General features: G+C 40.8%; 1 protein-coding gene across 20 annotated transcripts in view; it reads left to right on the top strand.

Moving 5' to 3' along the window:
* ZBTB38 (zinc finger and BTB domain containing 38) overlaps positions 1–19,389 on the top strand; it is a 132,924-nt gene that overhangs the window by 22,750 nt on the left and 90,785 nt on the right. For all 20 annotated transcript variants that reach the window (XR_012014852.1, XR_012014854.1, XR_012014850.1 and 17 more), the window contains exon 3: positions 2,682–2,766. The gene's annotated coding sequence lies outside the window, so the exon portion shown is untranslated. The remainder of the gene's footprint in view (positions 1–2,681; positions 2,767–19,389) is intronic.

Below are 19,389 nucleotides of genomic sequence, written 5' to 3'. Positions count from 1 at the left end.
CTCCTTTGACGCCCACTTCCAGTTTGAGTCACTGCCCCACCTCTCAGAGGAAACACGCACAACCGATATGGTTTCCATCCTTCCAGACCCATTTCTATATGTTTCCGTATTTTTAGAGAAACCTGTATCCACATATAGTGGAGTGTCGTTGGGAGTGTGTTTGTGCTGGATATTTCATCTGCAACTGGAGATTTTCACTCAGCAATACGTGTTAAAGACCCCTGCATGTCTGAACACGCAGCAACGCCTCATCTTTTGCAGCGGCTGCACGCACTTTACCGTGTCGAAGGGCCTCTGAGCAGAGAGCTGTAAAGGAAATTACTACCCTAGATGAGGCGTTGCCTGTGGTCTGGTCACAGGACCAGATTAGACAAAAGCTGAGGTCATTTTGAATCATTGCCTCCAACCCTGCTGCTGTCCGTAGAACAAAGCAGTGCCTTGACTTGAATTTGGAAGTAGTATCTCTGAGCCCAGTTTTTCTGGCTGGTATATAAACCCAGCTCACTGAGTCTTCTGCGCTGAAATGGATTCATTTTCTTCCTTAGCATCTAGTGCCACTTTCTGTCAAAAAGCTCTGGTTTTGGGATCCCTGGGTGGCGCAGCGGTTTAGCGCCTGCCTTTGGCCCAGGGCGCGATCCTGGAGACCCGGGATCGAATCCCACGTCGGGCTCCCGGTGCATGGAGCCTGCTTCTCCCTCTGCCTGTGTCTCTGCCTCTCTCTCTCTCACTGTGTGCCTATCATAAAAAAAAAAAAAAAAAAAAAAAAAAAAAGAGCTCTGGTTTTAAGAGAACAGGTTTGATGATTGCTTGTCCCTCAACCAAGTCATGCATGAGGAAGGGTATTTGTTTTTATGGCTAATTACAGGTCTATGAAGTGAGCACCTGATATCAGGTGCTTTCATCTCTTATCTCTAAGCATCCTTCACAGTAGGTATTAATAGCTCATTTTTATAAATGAGGAAACCGAGACCTAGAGAGATTTGATGATTTGCCCAAGGCTGTTCAGTTAGTAATGGCAGAGCCAAAGCACAAATCCAGGGCTTGCTCTCAGATGACAGATTATGATATCACCAGCTTATTTATTCATTCAGTGATATCTACTGAATGTTTATAATGTGCTGGAAATGGTACCTAGCACTAGGGATGTAGCAGGAAACAAGCAATAAACAAAGGCGAGATCTCTGTCCTCTTAGAGCTTGCATTCTAGTGGGGGGAAACAAGAACTAAATAAATACAGACTCTAATTTAGGGAATGCTAAACACCATGAATGAAAATAAAGCAGAACAAAGGGATAGTAAGTTGAAAGGAGGCTTCTTTAGAAAGATGGTTGGGTTAGGCCTCCCTGAAGTGGTAACATTCAAGCAGAGACATGAATGAAGCAAGAGAGTCAGCCATGCTGAAACCTCAGGTGAACCAGTGTTGCAGGCTAAAAGCAGTATGTGCAAAGGCCCTGAGGTAGAGCCTACTGACCATCCTCAAGGAATATATGATCAGACTGGAGTTAGCAAGGCAGAGAGAGAAAGAGGTGGTAAGATTAGAGAGGAAGCCAGGCCTGATCACCTGAGCAGGCCACTGGTGGGACTTTGGATTGATTCTGAATATGTTTAGAGGTCCTTGGAGAGTTTTGAACAGGAGAGTGGTAAGATCTAACTTAAGTTTTTAGAGATTCATCCCGGCCCTTATGTGAAGAAAACAGTGTAGTGTAGATAGAGAACAGATTCAGGGACAGCAGTTAGGAGGCTGCTGTAGGAATCCTGGGGAGAGAAGATAGTGGTTCGAATCCGAGTGGTAAACTATGGAGAGGGTAAGAAGACATTAGATTTGGAATATGTTTTGAAGGTAGAAGTGATAAGGCTTTTTGACATATTGAATAACTTTCAAGGAAGAGGAAGAGTTAAGAATGACTACTAATAGTTATGCTGGAGCATGTCTTTGGAGGTAGTGCCATTTACTGAAATTAGAAACCCCAGTGGGGTGCCTGGGTGGGTCAGTCTGTGAAGCATCCAACTCCTAATCTCAGCTCAGGTCTTGATCTCAGGGTCTTGAGTTCAAGCCCTGCACTGGGCTCCATGCTGGGTGTAGAGCCTCCTTGAAAAAAGAGAAGGTGGGGAGAGAAAAAAAAAAAAAACCTGATGTTGGGTAAGGAGTCAGGGAGCAAGTCTGAGGAGGTGTGGAGAATCATGAGTTCTATTTTTGACACAATTGTGATGCCTGCTAGCCCTGCAGTTGGAAGTGTCGAATCAGCAAAGGGATCCATCAGGAAAAGAATCCAGGCTAGAGATAAAATGTGGGAGTCACCAGTGTATTTGGAGGTATGAGCTTACTGATTATTATTCACTCAGTTTATTACCTGCTATGTGTAGGTCACAGTGCTCTGTGCTTGTAATATAGCAGAGAGCAAGACAGCCATGGTGATTATTCCAAGTGACTTGTTCTGAGCTCAGCATGCCACTAGGAATAGCCTTGACTTATTATTATTAAACATATTCAATGTTAGAGTAGAAGCAAGGATTGAGACAATCATATAATCATCCAATTTGCAGCTAAGGAAACAGATTGAATGATTTGTTAAAAATCTATTGTTTGAAAACCATTTGCATTTTAGATTTTTTTTAAATGTGTATGTCCAGTCCAAATTGCGCATATCCTTCATTTTTATTTGTATTTTCTTACACTCTAGGAAAGAAAGTTAAAGTTGAGTGGAGAGTAAAACAGATGGTCAAAGACTTTGCCAGAAAAACCTATGAAGAATTCAACTGAATTCAGTAAGTCTTTATTGAATACGTACTGTGCTGGAGACTAAGCACTGCCCTCAACTTCAAGAAACACACATACACACACACAAACACACACACACACACACATATGCAAAAGCATCCTAGGACAACCCACAGAATGTTTGCAAATCATATCTCTGCTAAGGGACTCGTCTCTAGAATATATAAAAACTCTTGTAACTCCATAGTAAAAAGACAACCCAATTTAAAAATTGCACAAAAGGGATCCCTGGGTGGCGCAGCGGTTTGGCGCCTGCCTTTGGCCCAGGGCGCGATCCTGGAGACCCGGGATCGAATCCCACATCAGGCTCCCGGTGCATGGAGCCTGCTTCTCCCTCTGCCTATGTCTCTGCCTCTCTCTCTCTCTGTGACTATCATAAATAAATAAAAATTAAAAAAAATTTAAAAAAAAAAAAAAAAAAAAAAAAAAAAAAAAAAAAAAAAAATAAAAATTGCACAAAAATCTCAATAGACATTTCTCAAAAAATAAAAAAAAGTACAAATGGCCTATTAGCCCATTAAAAGATGCTCAAATCAGTAACCATTAGAGAAATGCAACTCAAAACCACAATGAGCTATCACTTTGCACCTTCTAGAATGACTATAATAAAAAAGACAGGCAATAGGAGCACCTGGGTGGCTCAGTCAGTTAAGCAGCTGCCTTTAGCTCAGATCATGATCTTGGGATCCTGGGCTCAAACTCTGCTTCAGGCTCCCTGCTTAGCAGGAAGTCTGCTGACCCCTCTGTCTCTGTCTCTGCCCATCACTAGCGTGTGCTCTCTTTCTCCCTTAAATAAATAAATAAATAAATAAATAAATAAATAAATAAATAAATATTGTCTTTTAAAAAAAAGACAATAACAAGTGTTGACAAGGATGAGGAGAAATTGGAACCCTTATATATTGTTAGTGGGATTGTAAAACAGTAAAGGCACTTTGGAAAACATTTGGCAGTTTCCCAAGCTGTTAAATGTAAGATTACCATATGACCCAGCAATCTATCACCCAGGTATATTTCCCAAGAGAAATTAAAACATTTATCCACACAAAAACTTGTGTTCAAATACAATTGATTATATACAAATTCTATTCATAGCAGCATTATTCATAATAACCAAAAAATAGAAACAACCCTGATGTCTATAAATTAAGAAATAAATAAACAAAATGTGGTATACAGTGCAATATGGTTCAGAATTGCCTAGGAAGTAAGTTTCAGGTGAGAATGGACAGCCATGGACAGAATTCCATGAAGCACCCAGAAAAAACAAGTGGCAAAGGAAGGCTCTATGATGAAAACAGATAGTCAAGTGTAGGAAATGAAGTAGGCAATGAAGAGGAGAGAACTGATGTTATAAAAGCCAAAGGAGGACCTCCAAGAAGTAACTGCCTAGTGGAAGCAGATGCCACAGTGCAGTGACTGGTAAAAACCAAGACATAACCACCATACACAGTTAGATATTCATGATTGCAACTTGGTCTGAATGCACTAGCCATTAAAACACTTCTAGAACAGATGAGGAAATTGGAGTGTGGAAAATTTGTATTATAGAACTATTGTTTATTAGGTGTGATACGATCCTGTGGTTGTATGGGAAAATGTTCTTTTTTTAGAAATGCATACTGAATTATTTTAAGGTGAAATGTCAGAATGTTTAATTTGTTATTTAATATTCAACAAAAGGAAGGAAACAATTATGGCAAAATGTTGACAATGGTTAAATCTAAGAAATAGGTGTATATGTTTATTATACTATTTTACTTCTCTATCTGCCCGAAAACTTCAGAAAACCTAAAATTTACTCAACAAACAAAAACCTGAGAAGAGGCGACTGGAGTAGGTAGTTAGGAGAGCCCTGGTGACCTCTGGAAAAATAGCTGTGGTTGAGAAGTGGGCATAATATCCAGATTGTGGGAGGTGAGGGTGGGAAGTGGGCGAAAGAAGGAAGCTGGGTAAGATTGTGTTTGAGTGGGTTGAAAAGATGTGGCACTTCTTCTGGATAGATATCTGGCCTGGGAAGAAGCTCTGGTGGTTTCTGTGGGAAAAGGAGATGCAGTGTTCCTGGGATGACACAACATTAAAAAAAAAAAAAAAAAAAAGGCTTTGGGAGGGATGGTGAGGGTTGGCCAGGGTCAATCCTCGGGACATAGATATGGAATGGCCACAGGGCTGCCCTTGCAGATGAACCTGTGGGCCTGGATGGCTGATATCGGGCTTGTTGTGTTGGGAAAAGGTGAACTCTGTCCCACAGGGGACACAGGGAGATGAGCTTTAAAGAATGGTGGAGTTTTGCTGAGGGTGCTGCTCTTTCTGTCCTAAGATATCTAAGGCCAAGCAGACCTCATGCTGTGAGGATAAGTTTGTTCTTTTCCCAATCCCATCTGTCTGCATTGGAGATTCATAGTGCTTCTGTTAACTCAACTTTGACCCTATTCAGTGTGAGCTAATTATTCTGGCCTTATGCAGAGAGAGTATTCTCCAGTCTCATCCCTGGGTTCCATCTCTTAGCTTCCTTGCATTGGTACATTTCTTCTCCCTACACTCAGAAAAGCTGTATAAGACTATAGTGCCTCAGTAGGCATGTGCACAGGCGTGTGTTGGGGGTGGAAAAGTGGCAAGGTGAGGGTTCGCACCTCTCACAAGGGCCCATCAGAGTGCCTGGCATCTGAGAGGTTTCCAGTGCTAGTTTCCTTCCCTATCCCTCCCTCATCCATTCTAACGGCCTCCTGGCCTCCTCATTCCTGGCCAAGCCCTAACCTATTCATCACTATAGCATCTGAAAACACCCCCGTGGACTTCCCAAAGGCCACCCAGTAGACAAGATCACCCCCACTGGGAATTTCTGCTCAGAGCATGTGAGTAGAAGGCAATGTCAGTCCTTAGGAGGGGCTGGGCGTGGCAGTTTCCAGATTACTGAGCTTTCCAGTGAGAAGAAATTTCCTGGTACAGCCCCCAACTGGGAGCTACTACCTCTAAATAGTGACTGTGGTTCCTTTCCGGTCACCTCCAGAACTCCTGCTTTTCACCTTTGGCCATGTTATCCTCAAGGTGGGGCACACTTCTGAGGTTCTCCATTCTGGCTGCACATTGGAATCAAAGAGATCTCAAAAATACTGACACCTGGGTCTCACCCAGGTAAGACCTTTTTTATGTGTGTGTGGCTCTGAATGTTTTATCTTTTTTTTTTTTTTTTACGTTTTATCTTTAAAAAAAAGAAGAAGAAAGAAAGAAAGAAAAGAAAGGAAGAAAAAGAAACACCATACCCACAAGGGGAAGGCCCCACGTGGGCCCCTGTCTTCTCCCCAGATGGCAGGCTCCAGAGGCTTCCACACAGGCCCTGGCTACCCGCTGGCCCATCTCCTGTTTCTGGGGCAGCAGCCACTGCTAAGCATCCTTTTCCCCACTTCTCGCTAAAGCCTGTTCCCCAGAGTCCTCGAGCGAGCGCACACCTGGAGCTCAGGGATCTGATTTAGCTGGCCTCGGGGTCCAACTATTTTAATGCCCCCAGTAATTAGCCAACCCCCATAACCAGATACCAGGAGACTTTCTTTGTGAATAACCTTGAAGCTGGGGGTGGGGTGTGAGGGGGCAGCGCTTTCGTTAACTGGGGAAGTGTTTTCCTTAGCTCCTCCCCCTTTATTCTGCTCTTTCTCCTCTTCTCCCTTCTACCCATTTTCATTATAATTATTAGAATTAATTGTGCAGTTCCCTTTCGTTCATCCAAGCTATTCTTCCATTGCAACAAAAGGTAAGAATGGAAAAGGCAGCACAGTCTATAGCTTCTTAATGTTTTTATTTCCTCTTGGCTTACATTCTGGCTGAGGGAGCAGAGGAGGGCTGGGAAGAGACACTGACATTCAGGGTAAATGGCAAGTGAGTCAGTGTCCAGCCGGGCTCAGCCAGCCCAGTCCATGGAGCCAGGCATCAGTACAAGCCCAAGGCATCTCTCAAACCCTCCGGAGTTTTCTTTATAGCTTAATGTTCACGTCGGAAGGAGACCAAGACTCAAGCTCTCTTCTCTCCACATACCCTGTGGATTTGAGTCTCTGAAAGAAGGCACTGTCTACTGTGAATGTTTTATTCTGCCCTCTGCCAGGAAGAAATTAGTGTGGGAAAACAGCCAGCGCAGCACTTCCACTACTAGCTCTTATGAAGGAAGAATCGCAGAACTGTTCTGTTCTTCATTATTTGTAAAGCCTAGGTTTCAGAATATTACTCTTTGATAGTCCCATGAAATTTACCAAAGAATCTTAAACTTAGGTGTCCTTGGTTTAAAAAACCACACAGTCTGTGAGTTCTGCGTGGGCAGATCATTCGTGCCATCATGGGAGTTGTAGATTGCATGCTCATAGTGTTAGTATTAGATGTAAAATGAAAGGAGGGAAATGGTTTGCATGTCCAAAATGTGTTGATGTGTTTCCTAATTTAAAAAATAAAAGAGTATCATTTACTCTTCCTTTTTATTTATTTATTTATTTTATTTATTTTATTTTTTATTTTTTTTAAATTTATTTTTTATTGGTGTTCAATTTACCAACATACAGAATAACCCCCAGTGCCCATCACCCATTCACTCCCACCCCCCGCCCTCCTCCCCTTCTACCACCCCTAGTTCGTTTCTCAGAGTTAGCAGTCTTTACGTTCTGTCTCCCTTTCTGATATTTCCCACACATTTCTTCTCCCTTCCCTTATATTCCCTTTCACTATTATTTATATTCCCCAAATGAATGAGAACATATAATGTTTGTCCTTCTCCGACTGACTTACTTCACTCAGCATAATACCCTCCAGTATTTATTTATTTTTTTAAGATTTTATTTATTTATTCATGAGAGACACAGAGAGAGACAGAGACACAGGTAGAGGGAGAAGCAGGCTCCATGCAGGGAGCCTGATGTGGGACTGGATCCCAAGTCTTCAGGATCACACCCTGGGCTGAAGGCCGTAAGCTAAACCGCTGAGCCACCCGGACTGCCCTCCTTTTTTTTTTTTTTTTTTTTTTTTTAAGTAATCTCTCAACAAGAGGTGGGGCTCAAACTCACAACCCCAAGATCAAGAATCATGTGCTTTACCCACTGAGACAACCAGGCACCCCAAGAAACCTCATTTAATTGATAGCTCTGTTTGCAATTGTTTATGGCTGGTCAGAACCTGATTTTAATCCATTAAGATATTCCTTGCTCATCTGGCCAAGACTATGGTTCCAATTTAATCTGAGTACAGACATAACTACAGAGTTATACGTACATATATTGTACACCAGTACTTGTCATATATTTAGCTGAAGGAACGTCCATATGATCTATAATATTATGTATATGTTGTATAGTTCATGCGCCCATTTGCTTTCAGACCCATTCCTTCCCTTCACCTGCTCTGCTCTGTGTCTCAGGGGACTGACCACAGCAGACAGGTTTCCGAGACTGCCTGGTCACTTGGGTTCCAGATGCACTCAGCTAGAGAGAAGCAATGGGGCAGAAGGAAGGGACCAGGGTATTTCTCCCAAGCTTCCTGCCCTTGGGTGGTATCTCTGACAGTAGTTATAACAAGGCTCCAGCCCCTGCCAGAAGGGCCTGCTGTATTTCCTGCTGCTATTGGTGATCCCAACCCCTGGGCTCTGGTAATATCATCCCTTTCTGATTGTCCCTCAGCTCAGCATTGTAGATGACTTCCCACTGTCACTAACTTCAACTTCTCAGTCACCCATCAACTTACATAATCAATTCTCTGCATTAAACTTTCTCTGTTACAAATCTGTATAATGGTTTCTGTTGTTCTAGTTAGTCCCTAATTAATAATGTATGTCATGGTTAAAACACATTTTCCTTTTTTTTTTTTTTTTTTTTTGGAACACATTTTCCTTTAACATGGATTAGCTATTAGTAAATTCCTTAATTATGGTTGTGATCACCAATCTATTATTTCCGTAATTATTTGTTTGAAGGGTAGTTCATAATCTATTGAAGTTACTGTTGCTTAAAAGAAAAATTTTAAGATATTTAGATTTCACAAATGATTGTGAATTCCCCCAACTTGAGCTTCAAAGCAATGGCCTAAGTTTACTCAATATCTACATACAATAAATGTAATGAAAATAGTGAATCATATGCCATTATTATGTTATTCATAATAAAATTACTACTGCATTTTGCAGAAATAGCCCAAAATCTTCTTGAGCTGATATACGTACAGACTTCCAGCAGTAGCATCATGAAGGAATGATCTGGTGGTGGTTATGGTAAAAGAAATGCTCATAATAACTTCAGAACTTAGAAGTAATTTATATCTCACTCTTTTAGTGATTTATTTTTATTATTACTTGTAATATCTTTCCTGAAACTTTGCCTAAAACCCTCTCTCCTGCTGACTGCAAATTCAGATCAACTGGATCATTCCAGGAATGGAATGCGTTAGTAGAAGTAGAGGTCTTCTGAGGGACCACAACTAAATCAAGTCACTTTGGCGACCACTTCCTTTCTTCCCTTTCTTCCTCATCTTGCTTAAGCTTAAAGGACCCTACAAGTGTAAGAAAAGTACATAAAAGATCCAGGATTTCATACATGGAACCTGGTACTCTGTCAAGAGAATTTATGCATGTCTGATTTAAAGATGGTGGATTAGGCATGCTTCATTTTATTGCCACTAAAATGAAAATAAAGGTATTTAAAATGTGATAATTAGTAATGGCAGAGGGACTCTCAGCAGATAACATTTCAAAGATTTCTCTGGAGGGTAAACGGTGGTTGGAAGAGTGGTGGCAGAAGAAAGAGAACAGAGGAAGCTAAACTCATACTGCATAAGTAGGAGGTTGGAGGAGGATAGAACCAAGAAAGAAATCTTTTGTAGAGCAGAACTTAGGGCACTAGGCAACTCATAAACGTCAGCTGAGTGATTGATGAGGTGAAATTGTGGTGATGAATAAAATAGTACAAAGGAGCAGTTGGACTCTCACTCTCTGTGCGTAGCAGCCAGATAGGCTCTCCCCACTGCATCACCTCACTCCTAATAAAAAACAACCATATTCTCTTCTCTACAAAATGTAACAGCCTCACAGATAAGCTCCTTGGCTTGTTGGTATTTAGGAGTTCCTTAGCCAGATATCTGGGTTTCCGCCGAGTAGTCACAGTAGAAATAATACAAATAGCAAAAAGTTATATAGCACTATAATGACTATGTTATATATTAATTTATTTAATGTTCATAACAGCTCTAGGAAGAAACGCAAGCACAGAGTGGTCAGATAACTTGCCTAAGATCACACAGCAAGTAACTGGCAAAACTAGATCACCACAAGGTGAAGATTCAATTAATAAGCCCTATCCAGGTGCAAAAAAAAAAAAAAAAAAAAAGTATCAAGTAACATCTTATGGCCTCATTCTGAAGTAAAGACAGCTGAGGATGACCAAATATTTGAAGAAACGCCACAACATTAAAGATAAATACAAATAAACACAAGAATGACCAGAAGAAAGAGTAAAGATAGGAAACAAGAAGGGAAGAAAGAAACCTCCAATTAGTATTCTCAGAGGTATTTGAGAAGATATTGCATCATAAGAGAACAGGATACGATGAAAGAGGAATATCAGAGAAGTATGAATAGCCTTTGGAAATTAAAAATACATTTGTAAGGGATGCCTGGCTGGCTTAGTCAGTTAAACGTCTGCCTTCAGCTCAGGTTTTGACCCCAGGGTCTTGGGTTTGGCCCCACGTGGGGCTCCCTACTCACCAGGGAGTCTCCTTCTCCCTCTACTCCTCCCCTCTCCCTCTCTCCTTATCCCTCTCCCACCCCCACCCCCACTGTGCTCTCTCCCTCTCTATCTCAAATAAATTTTAAAACTCTTTTTAAAAATAAATTTGTAAAAACTAAAAAAATTCAACAGAAATATTGCAATATAAATTCAAAGACATATCTCAAAGAAAGGACAAAGATTTTCTTAGAAATCATAAGAAAAAAAAAAAAGAATCACAGAGGGCTAATTAGGATATCCCACATCTGATTAGTTTAAGTTACCAAAAGGAGAAATAGATAATGGGAACGATAAGACATTTCCCTGAGGTGAAGGACACGAGTCTCCTAGACATATAATCATTAAATGTATACATTGAGGACACAGAAAAATTTCTCTATGACATTTATAATCTGTTCCGTGGCCAAACTAAGTCTTTTCATGCTCTCTCGACAGTTTTTGTCTAAGACATTGAAAATGAGCAACAGGGTTTACATTATTGTGACTATAAAAATATTGTTTGCTGTAGGGCTATTAATCACTCTGATTGCATTTCTTTTCTTGTATGGCTTTTTTGATTTTTCCCCCTCTCAAGTTTGTATTTGTGTTTCTGAGAATCTTTGCCATTATATTATTCTCAAGCCTATCTGATCTCTTTATCTAATCAAGTATTCTATGATATCCCCTTTTTTGTCCCTGAGATCCCTGAGACCATCATGACTCTTGCACAGAAATTACTCTGTCTCTTCACTGGCTTAAATTCCTGCCTGGATCCCACATTTCCTTCTTTTATGGTCTTACTCCCTTAGTTTACTGAGGTACATCCTCAGGTAACTTTTTTTAGAAAGGATATGTGGGTAATAAATCTTCTTCATCCTTGTCTTTAATTTTCATGTTTCATTGATACCTTAGCTAGCAGATTTTTATATTAAGCATCATTTTTTTCTTAGAATGTTGAAAAATTACTCCAGTGCTTTTTTAGCCTCCAATGTTGCTAATGACAAGTCAGATATAATTCAGATTTTTGTTCTGTTGGCAAACTCATTTCTCTGTTCTTCTCCCACCCTCTTCAAATGGATACATCATGGAGTGCCTGCGTGGCTCAGTTGGCTGAGCATCCAATCCAACTCTTGATTTCAGCTCAGGTCATGATCCCAGAGTTGTGACACTGAGTCCTGCGTCAGGTTCCCCGCTCAGCAGGGAGTCAGCTTGAGATTCTTTCTCTCTTTTTTTTTTTAAAGACTTTTTATTTGTTTATTCATAGAGAAAGAGAGAGAGACAGAGAAGAGAGAGAGAGGCAGAGACACAGGCAGAGGGAGAAGCAGGCTCCATGCAGGGAGCCCAAGAGCCCAATGCGGGACTTGATCCCGGGGCCCCAGGATCACACCCTGAGCTGAAGGCAGACCCTTAACTGCTGAGCCATCTAGGCATCCCGAGATTCTTTCCCTCTGCCCCTCCTCTTACTCATGTGCACACTCTCTCTAAAAATAAATAAATAAACCTTGTTTAAAAAATAGTTATATCATGCAATCACAATATGAGCATTATTATTCAAAGACGTGGAGATACCTACCAGAAGAAATGTCATGAAAAATGAGAAACAGTTGCCTCTGCAGAGCGGTACTGGAGAAGACAGGAAACCATCATTTTACTTATTTTTTCCTTAACACTGTACATGATTATTTTGACAAAGCTTTAAAAATTATAAACGTGGTTTGCAAAATTATTTTTAAAAGCAGGTGAAAGATGATCATACAAGTCAGGGTTATGTTACTTCTGAGTCGGAGAGGCTGTGCTTAGGATTCCAAGAAGGGATACTGGGGGCTCCCAGAGAGGTAGCCTCACCATTATTTGATTTGGGAGGCAATTAACCAGTTGCTTATACTTACCTTTTATAAGTAGAAAGCCTTTGCTTACATGTTCCATGAATTCTTCTGATATATAACTCATAATATTTTTTAGAAGGCATATGACATACATTCAAGTGCCAGTTTAAATATGTAGTCCAAGTCTAGCATAGCAAAAGAAAAATTGCCTTACAAAAAAATTATAAATATTTCTTATTAGTATATCAGAATGTCATGAATTTTTCCCTTTTGCTTCTCTTAGATTGAATATTATAAACTGAAAATATTAAGTGTAACCTCCATTTATCATTAATATATCAGAATGTCATGAATTTTTACCTTTTTGCTTTTCTTAGATTAAATATTATAAATTGAAAATATTAAGTATAATATTATCCATTTAATTATTTATTGTTTTATCTGAGTTAAGATTATGTTTTAGGGTTTTAAAAAATATTTTATTAATTTATTTGAGGGAGTGAGAGAGGTAGAGAGAGAGAATGCACAAAGGGAGAGGAAGAGGGAGAAGCAGACTCCCCACCAAGCAGGGATCCCAACTCATGGTTTGATCCCAGGACCCTGAGTTCATATCCTGAGCCAAGGGCATATACTTAACTGACTGAACCACCTAGGCACCCCTAAGCTTATGTTTTTTGAACGTTTTTTAAATTCCCATGGAAGAGAAAGAAAAGATTGAACTTCCAGTTACTCAAAAATTTCAATCCGAACAAAGTTAAATCCTTGTTTTATGAGGTTATATTTAGACATGCACTTCCAGTTCTATAATTCAGTTCCACATTGCCTAAGTACCTGATATCTATCTGGAATCCATTTACCAAATGAGTATTTATGCAAGCCATAGTATCAGGCCTAGAAATGCAGGCAAGGTCCTTGCCCTTGTAGAGCTTACATTCTAGGAGAGCAGAGAGGACAGTTATCCACAAATTTAATAAATAAATACACAATATATCAGGTGATAAAGAAAAATAAAGCAAGAAGAGAAGTTAGAGAGTGAGCAGAAGTGTTGCTATTCTATGCAAGATCTGAATGAAATGAGGGAGGGAGCTGTGTGGTTATCTAAAGGAACTATAATCCAAGCACCATGTGTCCTTTGGAGGAATACAAATATTTATATTTCTTTTTTTTTAAATTTTTTTAAAGATTTTATTTATTTATTCACGATAGATATATATATATAGAGAGAGAGAGAGAGAGGCAGAGATACAGGCAGAGGGACTCCAGGATCGTGCCCTGGGTCAAAGGCAGGCACCAAACCGCTGAGCCACCCAGGGATCCCCAAATATCTATATTTCTGACTTTAGGATGTATATAGACTATGAATGAACCAGGTGATAATTTGAACTGTCAGAATCAAAATTTCATAAAAGCCTAGCATTCAGAGTATGTTGAAAGTGAAGATACGTAGTTGAGATGATCAGTGGAAGACCTCCAAGTTTAAAGAGAAATGTGGAAGAAGCATTCCATCAGGGGAGGGCTAGCTAGGTGGGGCCAAAGGAGTAGCCAAGAAAATGGTGGAATTGGCAGTATGTTCGAGAGGGAGAGTAGAGAACATAAGGCCAAGCAGCAGCCATAAAAAGTCCTATCTATAACCATTATAGGCTCATAGGCCAATAGGCTCAGATATCAAATATGCACAGATAGAGAAGTATGAGGAAACCTGACTGCAAAGCTGAAGGTAGCAGGAACACCCCTAAATAAGACCAAGCTGCCTTCAGTCTTAGCACTGGTTTGCACTATTAACATCTCAACATCTCCACCCCCACCCAGAACCCTTAAAAATAGTCCTAGTGCAGGCCATGGTCCAAGTGTTTCACTGCGTAACACACAGCAAAACTTCCCTCCGATAGGCAACAGTCTCTTCCTCTCATATCCCTCTGTGCACATGGGTGCCCAGACCCTCTCTCTCTTCTCTCCCCACCAATCTCTGTCGTAACAGTCTCTGTTCCTCCAGCCTGCCTCCCCTTCTCTTTCTCTCTGGAGCAATCTCTCACCCCGCAATCCAACTCTCATTCTCCCTTTTTTCAGGAAGCCTGGCCCCTTCCCCCTAAGGGTGACCCCCTTTCTCCAGACTGTTCCATATGCCTCCGTACCTCAGCTCAGACAAACCAAAGAAACTTCCTCCAATTCATACCCCTTAGAAAGAAGGGAAAATTAGGGAACTCTAGAAACTTCTTACCGAGTATCTTCACTCTTGTTATTAAACAAAAAAGCAAATGTTGACATTGAAGCTCATGAAGGAAAAGTGAGAGTTAGTCAGCTACCAACACAACAGATATTTTAGTTTTTCAGAAAGAGGGGATGTTGGGGAGGAGTGAGAGAGGAAGAAGAGAACAGCAGCTCTGAACTGCCATCATTCATGTGAGTTTTCTTCTCTCTCACTGGATTATAGAGAGCATGCCATGTGTTGTTGAAATCTTTACCTTCCATAGCACCTTAGCGGATGTAAATACTTGAAAAAATGAAAGAATTTGAGTGAATACGTGAAGGAATGAGTGAACATGGGCAAAATCAGGCAGTGAGTGCAGTGAGGTTGCTCGCAGGTGTCACATTACTCACCATGTCTGGGACAGTTTCCTGGAGGCTCTCCTGGACTCCAGCACTTGTTTCTGGGGATACTCCAGTTATTCCTCCTGTGAGTGTGCTCTTACAGGGCACGGTCCTTAGCCAACTTTTGCAATTTCTCATACCACCTCATGAAGTCAACACTTGGACATCTCGTGTTACACCAGCTCCCAAATTTCTTCAACCCAGACCCTCCTGATTGTTGATTTCCTAAGTCACTAATCCCTTCACTCCAGTACTTATAGTGCAGATTAAGTCGTATCAAGGTATAAACCCTTTGGAAGCATTATGCACAACACACAGTGCTTGCATCTCAAAGTCAACTTTTTTTTTTCATACCATAAGCATTATTACAAAGAAGTCATTACTAACCCAAAGAGTCTTTAATTCTTGGTATCTCCTATGGGAGCTGCCTGCTAATCCTCCTTAAACCTTGCTCTCATCATGTAATTTCTGTGCTGGAAATGCAACTGCCTCATGTCTGAACTCGTCTCCCCAGCACTGAAAACCATCTACAATCTGATCCTCCTCTCTAGATATAACTCCATGTATTTCCCACCCCAGCATGCCTCACTGACCTCACAGCCGGGTATTGACCATTTTTGACCATTTTACCTCTGTCCCTTTGTCAAGGCTCTGGAAACTTCTGTTCCTTCCATTCCACCTTTCTCTTCCAGACAGCAAAATCAGGAAATTGGATGGGCAACAGTGTCCTCCCAGTGTCCCTCCTCCAGGGAGACTTCCCTGACTCATTAGTCCTTTTGTCTCTTTGGGCTCCTGTGTACCCAGCTCATCGTATATTTCATGGCCCATTGTCTTATCTCTCCAGTGAGCTAGTGGAGCCTTCCTCTTGAAAGGACCCATATCATTTATTCCTCTGTATTTCCAGTGCCAAACACACATTGCATTTTTGCACAGCGAGTGTTACTTGAAAACTCTTGAGTCAAAGGGACTAAATCCTTTTATCTACTTGCTATTCACCCAATTGTTCCCCAATTGATTCCTCTTGGGCACCAGAATTTTAGAGTAACCAAGATCCACATCTAGGTTGGTAGGTCCCAATTCCAGGCCTCATTTTCATGACTCTTCTTGAAGATTCTGTTTCTGTCTTTTTTAAAATGAGGAGTAGAGCACTTAGGAAGATCCTAACAACTTATGTTTCCACTAAATAAATTCATGTTATGAACTAAACTATATGTGTTGTTTAAACAAGAGAGAATTTGTAATAGGAAAGAGTTAAGGAAACTCTGCTCAAAATGCAGGAACCCTTTTCTTTCCAGAGGGGATTTCTATAAATTACATTATTGAAGAAAATGTTGGCAATAGTAAGAATTACTGCATAATACTCAACTGCAAGGAATGCCACATTCCTATATTTCTCTAAAATCAAATTAAACTTGGCTGCAAGTTCCTCACTCTTTAGAGCTGGGGAAAAGTCCAATATTATCACTGGGTCTCTGTTTCTGTCCCCCAGGCTTTCATAGGCCCAGGGAAGTAGGGATATCCCGATTTGTAGACCATGATGGGTGCCTTGGTTTCTACTGCCCCTTCCGCTATCCCATGTGCTAGTCCAGGAGGACACTGGGAAGACCATAGAAAGGCTTCTTCGTGCTGCATCTCTCTCCGATGGCTACAGGTTATCCATGGAGGCCCAAACCCAGGCTCTCAAAGCAAGAATGTATTGTATCCAACCTTCATAGGCTTTCAAGTAGCTTCACACCTGAGTTCCAACAGGAGTGGTGGGCCCCTGGAAACTCACTACCCTTACACATGCACACACACACACACAAACACAAATACACACATGCTTGCACACACTTCCCCCTCCTGGGGAGCCACCCTGAGTGGAGCTGAGCCACACTTCCCTCCTTTGATCCTGCATAATTCATAAGTCTGGCTTCCAAACAAAGATCTGCATGAGAAGGCTTTATTCTAGGGCCTCTCTGTTTTAGGCTGTGAAGCACAAAGGGCTGTTTCTTTTCCTCTGAGGAAAGGAAGCTCAGAACTTAAACTGAAGGCCAAGAAGAAAAATCACCTTATCATTCTTTTTTGCTGATAAGACCACAGCAGTAAAAAGGATAAGACACCAATTAACTTCTCCGTCACTCTCTGTTCCCTGGGCAAACACTGAGCCTATAGGGTGTGTGTGATGTTGGTGGGGGTGGGGTGGCTAAAAGCATTAACAAAGGAGATTTGGACACCTGATGAAATCTCAAAGGGCAGCTTAGGAGAAGCCAAGGAAAGAAACCTGAGCCACATATCTGCAGCATTAACTGTAGTAGGTGCCACTGTATTCTGTGACCATTTGAAATGAGGAAATGGCAATTTGCAAAGATTTCCTGTGCATCAGTTGAATGAGGACTGGTGTGAGGAGCAGGACAACTAGTACTGTGGCCCAGGGGGCTGAAGAACACCTGCGCTCCACTCATAGAGCTGTGCGACCTGGCGTGGAAGTACACTTGAGGGGACGTGTATTCCTAAGTCAAACAAGGGCATCACAGGCCTGTTGTGGCCCTGTTTAGGAAAGACAGTGGGGTAAGGGAATATGCCAGGCTCTGGAAAAATGTGTGTTGTTTGGATGACTATAAAGATTGATAAAACTTTATTTATTTATTTTTAAAGATTTTTATTTATTTATTCATGAAAGACATACAGAGAGAGGCAGAGATATAGGCAGAGGAAGAAGGAGGCTCCCTTCAGGAAGCCTGATGCAGGACTCCATCCCAGAACCCTGGGATCACAACCTGAGCCGAAGGCAGACACACAACCACTGAGCCACCCAGGCATCCCAGATTGATAAAACTTTACACCAAGACTCAGCTTTATATTAAAGCTTAACCAAATAGCAGTAAAGCAAAAAGCATACATACAACTGAGTGTTGGTCAAGGGAAACCAGGGAGGGGAAAGCAGGACAAAGTAGCCCCCGACCATAGAGCCAGTCAGTTGGTTAATCACAGTAAGAAGTAGCCAGATAACATGGCTAATATCAGTTCAGACAACTATGGAAAATTTTTTAAATAAACTCTCACTTAAAGAGCTAGAGTAGTGTTTTTAAAGATGATCAGTGCTTCCAGGCTTCCTTATTTAGTATTGAAAGCAACCCAAAAACTATCTTTAAAAGTGTGTTCTATATAAACCTCATAAAAAATGAGTAAACTGGGAGAGAAAGAATTTGAAATTGCCTTCATTACTTATCAAGAGTGGCTTCTTAGAAGTTTACTTGGGAGTTATGAATGTAATACTTGTTGCAGAAAATAATTAGAGCCTATCAAATTGCTCTCTCAAAATCATGTATATTATGATATGTGTGCAACACTAGTATTCATATTTGATCTTCCCCCATATACTTGACAATTATGGATAGCCTCAATCTTTTCCATGTTTGCCCATCAGAGAGGCAAATGACCTTTGTTTTATTATTCTCCATTTCCCTGATGCTAGTGGTGTTGAACATCTTTCATATGCTGTCATTTCAGCCTTTTTTGTATATATCACTGGTTCATATTCTTTGATGTGTTGTTTTTTCAGTTAGTGGTGTTACTTACCTTTTAACTATTACGTCTCTTAAAAATATTTTCTCAAAGACTGTTATTTGTCCTTTAACTTTGTTTATGGTATCTTTTGCCATATGGAAGGCTTGGGTTTTTATGTAGGGAAAGTCATTATTGATTTTCTTGATGGCGTCTTGGATTTTGTGATTTATTTAGGAAAGTCTCCTCTATCACAAGATTATAAAAATATTATATTTTATTTTCTTCTGGTCCTTTTAAAGCCTTTAAAATGTTTATATCACCAGTCTCACTTTTTTTTTTTAAAGATTTATTTATTTATTTATGATAGACATAGAGAGAGGCAGAGAAACAGGAGGAGGGAGAAGCAGGCTCCATGCCAGGAGCCCGACGTGGGACTCAATCCCGGGACTCGATCCCGGGACTCCAGGATCATGCCCTGGGCCAAAGGCAGGCGCTAAACCACTGAACCACCCAGGGATCCCCTCACTTTTATTTATTTGGCATATACTATAGGGATAAGACCATTTATTAAAATCACCTAACTTCATTTTCCATGCATCCTAGAGAAAAAGGGAGGCTAAGTTCTTTTATTCATCTGAAGGACAGTGGTAAAAACTCTGTGAAGGAGGAAAGGATGCATAATACCAGTCTGTGTCCAACAATGACCATCCACTTGAATGGGAAAATTAAACACAAACCTGTGAGATACGCCCTAACACCCATTTTATTTATCCCATCACCTCCCTTTCCTCTGGTAACCATCAGTTTGTTCTCTGTAATTAAGTCTTTTTTTTTTCTCTCTCTCTCTCCTCTTTTCCCCTTTGCTTATTTGTTTTGTTTCTTAAATTCCACATTTGAGTAAAATCATACGGTATTTGTCTTTCTCTGACTTATTTTGCTTAGCATAATACTCTTTAGCTCTATCTGTGTTGTTGCAAAC

The sequence above is a fragment of the Canis lupus genome, chromosome 22 (assembly GCF_048164855.1).
Source record: "Canis lupus baileyi chromosome 22, mCanLup2.hap1, whole genome shotgun sequence".
NCBI classification, from domain to species: Eukaryota; Metazoa; Chordata; class Mammalia; order Carnivora; family Canidae; genus Canis; species Canis lupus.
Note: the sequence above shows the minus strand (reverse complement) of the source record. Positions and strands in the feature narration are given on the sequence as shown.